General features: G+C 46.3%; 1 protein-coding gene across 1 annotated transcript in view; it reads left to right on the top strand.

Moving 5' to 3' along the window:
- Positions 1-5,493, top strand: part of SYNE1 (spectrin repeat containing, nuclear envelope 1) — a 501,723-nt gene that overhangs the window by 884 nt on the left and 495,346 nt on the right. The gene's annotated exons all lie outside the window — the stretch shown is intronic.

Raw genomic sequence — 5,493 nt, 5'->3', positions numbered from 1 at the left:
AGCGGCCCGGGAGCGCGGCGGCGGGCGATCCGCCACCGGCCCGGGAGCTGGCCCCCGGCGTGCTGTCCTCGGTCACCGGGGCCGCCCGGCGCCCCGCAAAGCCCCGCAGCCGCGCGCTCCGGCTCCCGCCACCGCCGCCGGCCCCCAGCGCGCCCGGCCGCCGCGGGTTCGCTCGCTGCGCTGCCCGGCACCTGGACGAGCCCGAGAGAGAGAAGGTAAGAGAGAGGCTTTGGGTGCCAGCCGAACAAATTGCAGACAGATTGTAAGCAAGTTTTCACTTGCAGGTTCGGGTCGTGCGTGCTTAACGGGAGGAGAAGGTGGTGATGGTGGCGGTGGTGTGTGTACGTGTGTGGTACTCAGGGAGATACGGAGGTGGGGGGCGTACTGCCAGCATCTCCTACGTACATATCCCTATGAATATCCGCCCCCCAACCCCGACTTGACATTTCCGCTTGTGGCACTTCTCCCGGGGTCCAGAGACGCAGAAGCAAAAGGCAGCCGCCCTCTTGTTGCGATGGTCGGGGCTGCTGCTACTATCAGATGGGAGATGTAGGGCGTTGAACAAATTCCAGGAGCCTCCCTTCCTCCACTGACTATTTTAGGAAGGGCTGGGGGAGGGGACATGGGTAGTGCAGCCCCGGGGGCTTGAAGAACCAAGGAGGCCGGGGCTTCAGACTACTCCAGCTGTCGCCTGCGATGGCAGGCAGGCGGAGCCTACACTAGAGGGCAAGATAACTTTCATCTCCTTTCCAGAAAGACACGTTTCAGACAGATTTTTTGCATCACTGCCAGAGGGAATTCTGTGAAATGGTGGTTCGCCGAGTGGCAGGTGTATGGCAAAGGGCACGAAAATAATGTAAAATAAAGCAGCTAGTAGCCATCAGGGAAAGAAAGCCGGTTGAGAAACGGGGTTTGGAGGGCTATCTGGGATAACAGATCTGAAGGGCTTCAAGTTCAGGCCCTTTTTCATAAATAGAGTCAGGTTCAGCAGGGGTGCCGGCTGAGGGGGGTGGACTGGAGGGGTGAGGGCGTTCGGGGCAGTGGGGAGACACCAGCTGTGAGGTTTAGCATCCCAGAATGTTCATTTCTGAGCTTTTCGGTTGGGGGTAGAAAACCTGTATGCATCTGAAATTTTTCTGTGCATGTTAAGAAAGTTCAAAATGTATGATTTTTTTCCCCTCCCTCTTCCTTAATGCTTGTCTATTTTTGTCTTCATCTGAGATCCACTTTTCCAAAGAAAGCATTTGTATGCAAGAGCCAGACTTGTGCAAGAGAAAGTATGATAATTTTCGACTAAGCAAAGGTTGTTAATATGACCCCCATCTGTATAAAATGCTGACTTAACCATGAGTCATGAGGATTCTTCTTGGAGAGGCTTGCTGTTCTCCATGAGGAAAAAGATTAATAGGATGGATAAAAAGTTCCTGACATCACCAGAAAGATGTCATAAAACAACATTGCTATTTTGTCTTGCATTTTTGAGTCTGTTTATTACTTTGTGGCAAATTGAGAACAAAAGTGCCCAATCAATGCTAACTGAATATATTTATTTCACACAGAAGATAAAAGCCACAGTCTCAGACTGACTCAGATAATAATATTTCTAGCCTTTGGAAATACTTGCTCAGTTATTACATTAGAGCTTCACTTTTATCTGTCTTAACTAATGATTTCTTCATAAAATGGTTTATTTCTTTTTTGTTGTAAGATTTTTTTTCCCCCACTTGATTCTTCTCTGCAAAGGAGTAAGGGTTGGGAAAAGGTAGTTTGCTGTTTAAAAATGTTCAAGCATTGCTGTGTTTAGTGGGGAGGGTGCTGCTGTAGGACCTGATTTCTGATAATTATGCAGCCCACACAGCTACTTGGAGGTGAAGGGAGGTGTCACTGAAACCGGATGTGAGAAGCCCATGACTGGGCAAGGTTGGTGACAACTTCTCCTGCAGGGCAGGCGGCACCAGCCTAGAGACTGCAGCCGCACCCTGTGGTCTGAACCCAAGACGCCTCTTTGAGGAAATCTGCTTATCTTCTCTTAAGTGAAGTGAGTGAAATCGCTCAGTCGTGTCCGACTCTTTGCAACCTCATGGACAGTAGCCTGCACCAGGCTCCTCGGTCCATGGGATTTTCTAGGCAAGAGTACTGGAGTGGGTTGCCATTTCCTTCTCCAGGGAATCTTCCTGACCCAGGGATTGAACCCAGGTCTCCCCCATTGTTAGACAGATGCTTTACCATCTGAGCCACCAGGGAAGTCCATATCTTCTCTTAAAAGTGTTAAATATGTCCTTCCTTGTGGTCTAAACCAGTGAGAACTTTTGTTTGGCACAGAGTGCAGTCTAGACTCTAGCCAAGCTGGGGAGGAAGGGGAGCAGATATCTCTGGGCAGGATTTACACTCCAGGCGAACCGAAGAAAGTTCAATTACGATACAGTATCTGTCATGCACATTTGTTCTTCCAAGGACAGGACCAATTTTTGTTTGTTACCCTGTAACATTCATGAATTGTGGGTGCTTGGTCACGTCTGATTCTTTGCAACTTAATGGACTCCTCTGTCCATGGGATTCTCCAGGCAAGAATAGTGGAGTGGGTTGCCATTTCCTTCTCCAGAGATCTTCCCAACCCAGGGATCAAACCCACCTCTCCTGATATTGGCAGGTGGATTCTTTTGGGGGGAGGTGTAATGTTCATAACAGTGAATAATTACCAGCACTACACACTGATAGCCAGTACACAGATGTTGTAATATATTTGTAGTGACTACAGGATATCCCTCTTTTCCCCAGCCATTTAGCTGTCTTGGTATTCATTAATTAGTACCATAACTAAAGGATGCATAGAGAAAAACAATAATTAAATGTAAAATTAGACACTATGTGACTCACTCCGGCTAAGGACTGATAGAAGGGGGTGTTGAAATGTATTTATTAGGTTTCAAAATTTTTTAATAGTGGATTTTAACAGGAATGAAAGTGAAGTTGCTCAGTCGTGTGCAACTCTCTGCAACCCCATGGACTGTAGCCTACCAGGCTCCTCTGTCCATGGAATTTTCCAGGCAATAGTACTGAAGTGGACTGCCATTTCCTTCTCCAGGGGATCTTCCCAACCCAGGGATCGAACCCGGGTCTCCTGCGTTGTAGACAGACGCTTTACCATCTGAGCCACCAGGGAAGTATTAACAGGAGTGCTGTTGTACATATTGAGACAGCTAATGAAGTGCTACATACAGATGTGAGTCTGTGTATGTTTTATGGTCTCAGTTCATCTTCTTTGCCTAGAAATGAGCCATATCATTTCTGGTTGTTTCAGAGGTTGTAACTTTCTGCTGTAGTTTCCTAATACTTAAAAACGTGTTACATTTTCTAAAGATATAGTCTTGTGGCTTAGCAGTGTTTCTTCTAGTGTTGTTGTTCAGTCACAGTCGTGCTCGACTCTTTGTGACGCCATGAATTTCAGCAGGCCAGGCTCCCCTGTCCTTGTCTGTCTCCCCGAGTTTGATCAAATTCACATCCACTGAGTTGGTGATGCTATCTAGCCATCTCATCCTCTGCATACCCCCTTCTCTTTTTGCCTTTAATCTTTCCCAGCATCAGGGTCTTTTCTAATGAGCTGGCTTGTCTTATCAGATGGCCAAAGTATTGGAACTTCAGCTTCAGCATCAGTCCTTCCAGTGGATATTCAGGGATGATACGGAATTCTTTTTTAAGAGCACCAACAGGAGACTGCTTTAGCAGTCAGTTGTCCATTCTGCTTAGAATGGACAGAAAAGTCCATTCCACTCTGTTTGACTGGAAAAGTCAGGTTGTGATGATTCACTCCTGTGCTTTTCACAGGTCTCAGGGTTAAGAAGAGCCCATTGTTCAGACAGGAGGATCCCAGACAGTAGATCGTCTAAATTCCCTCTGCAGCCCACACGATAAATGCAGCAGATGGTATTGATTGGATGTTCTCTTTGCTCCCACAGTACCCTGCATTTTTCCATTACAATACATGACCTACTTTGTTATAATGCTGTTTATATCATCTTTCCCTCTGGTACACAAACTCTAAGGGGGCTTATCTATCTTGTTTACTGATGTTTACCCAGTAGCAGTGTGTCCTTTACATGTGAATTCTCAATGCATTTCTGTATGAAATAATCAATACAGGAATCTCACCTCTCTGCTAGGTGTAGTGGATGTTGCTTGCCACTTTGTAATCTTAGTTCCTTCTCTGGAGAGGATTTGGAGACGGTCTCAGGACTATTAATTGGTCCATGACCCATCGATGTCTCTCTAATTCTCTCTTCCAGTCCCTTTCCACCTCTTCCTCCTCTAACCGCTACAGTATATTGCACCCAATTAAAAACTGTTAATTACCCTGGGGGTAGTGAGCTCACTGATGGTGCCGGACCTTCCTCTGATGTTCTGGTTCTGTAGGTCATGCCCACATGGGCAGGAAGAGGCAGAATTAAAAGTCACTTCCATGTCTTTTTAGTCCAGAGTCTGTGCCTTTCTGCGGACCATCCTCCACATGTCAGGGGGTTGTTGAGGACATTGCTGAGAACCTCCCCACACAGAACCGGCTCAGAATCATCCTGATTGTCAGAACAAAGTGTTAGTCACTCAATTGTTCCCGACTCTATGCGATCCCATGGATTTTTTCCTCTGTCCCAGAAATTCTCCAGGCAAGAATACTGGATAGGTTGCCATTCTCTTCTCCAGGGGATCTTCCCAACCCAGAGACAGAACCCAGGTCTGCTGCCTTGCAGGCAGACTCTTTACAGTCAGCCACCAGGGAAGCCCAATCAGAGCAAAGCTAAGTTTAAACTCACATCTTCTAACCTCCCGAGCACATATCTTGTAAAACCTCCTTTTATGATCATTGTTTGATTCATTTGAAATTTCTTATCAAATTAAAGGGGCATATTTTCCTCTTTAAATTTAAGTATCAGTAAAAAGCAAGAATATCAGAATTTCACAAAGTAGGAAATAATGTGTGTACATGAATGATGAAAGCAAAATATTTAATCTCATGCCTAAAAAGGGAAGGATGTTGCATCAACATCTTTTACTGTAGGGAGGAACGAGTTTTCTGGGGGTTGCCCTGCAGAGGTAAAGTAATGTGAACATTGTTCAATAAAACAGAAATATGTTTTAGGAGCTAGGATGTGTTCAGGGATGTAGTTGATATCAATGGTTAGGATGTCAAAGCAATAATAGTTGTGATCTCTGTGCCTGCAAAAGGTTCACAGCCTGGTTAGAGGGAGATGAGACTCATTGGTGAGGGATATAAGATGAATCGCTCTTATCAGAGTGTGGATTGTTGATGCAGAAGAAATGGAGGGAGTTGCTGAAAGTGTGCTGCGTCTAGGTGTGGCTTCACACGCAGTGTGGGTCCTGGGTCCAGGAAGCCTTTGGGTTACGTTAGCTGAGAGTGTGAAGGAGTCATCAAGAAACTGCTTAGCAAGAATGTGAGGGTATGAAAGGCAGAGTTTGGGGAAATAATAACTTGCACAGCCA

Source organism: Bison bison, unplaced genomic scaffold, assembly GCF_000754665.1.
Source record: "Bison bison bison isolate TAMUID 2011002044 unplaced genomic scaffold, Bison_UMD1.0 scf7180017864148, whole genome shotgun sequence".
NCBI lineage: Eukaryota > Metazoa > Chordata > Mammalia > Artiodactyla > Bovidae > Bison > Bison bison.
Note: the sequence above shows the minus strand (reverse complement) of the source record. Positions and strands in the feature narration are given on the sequence as shown.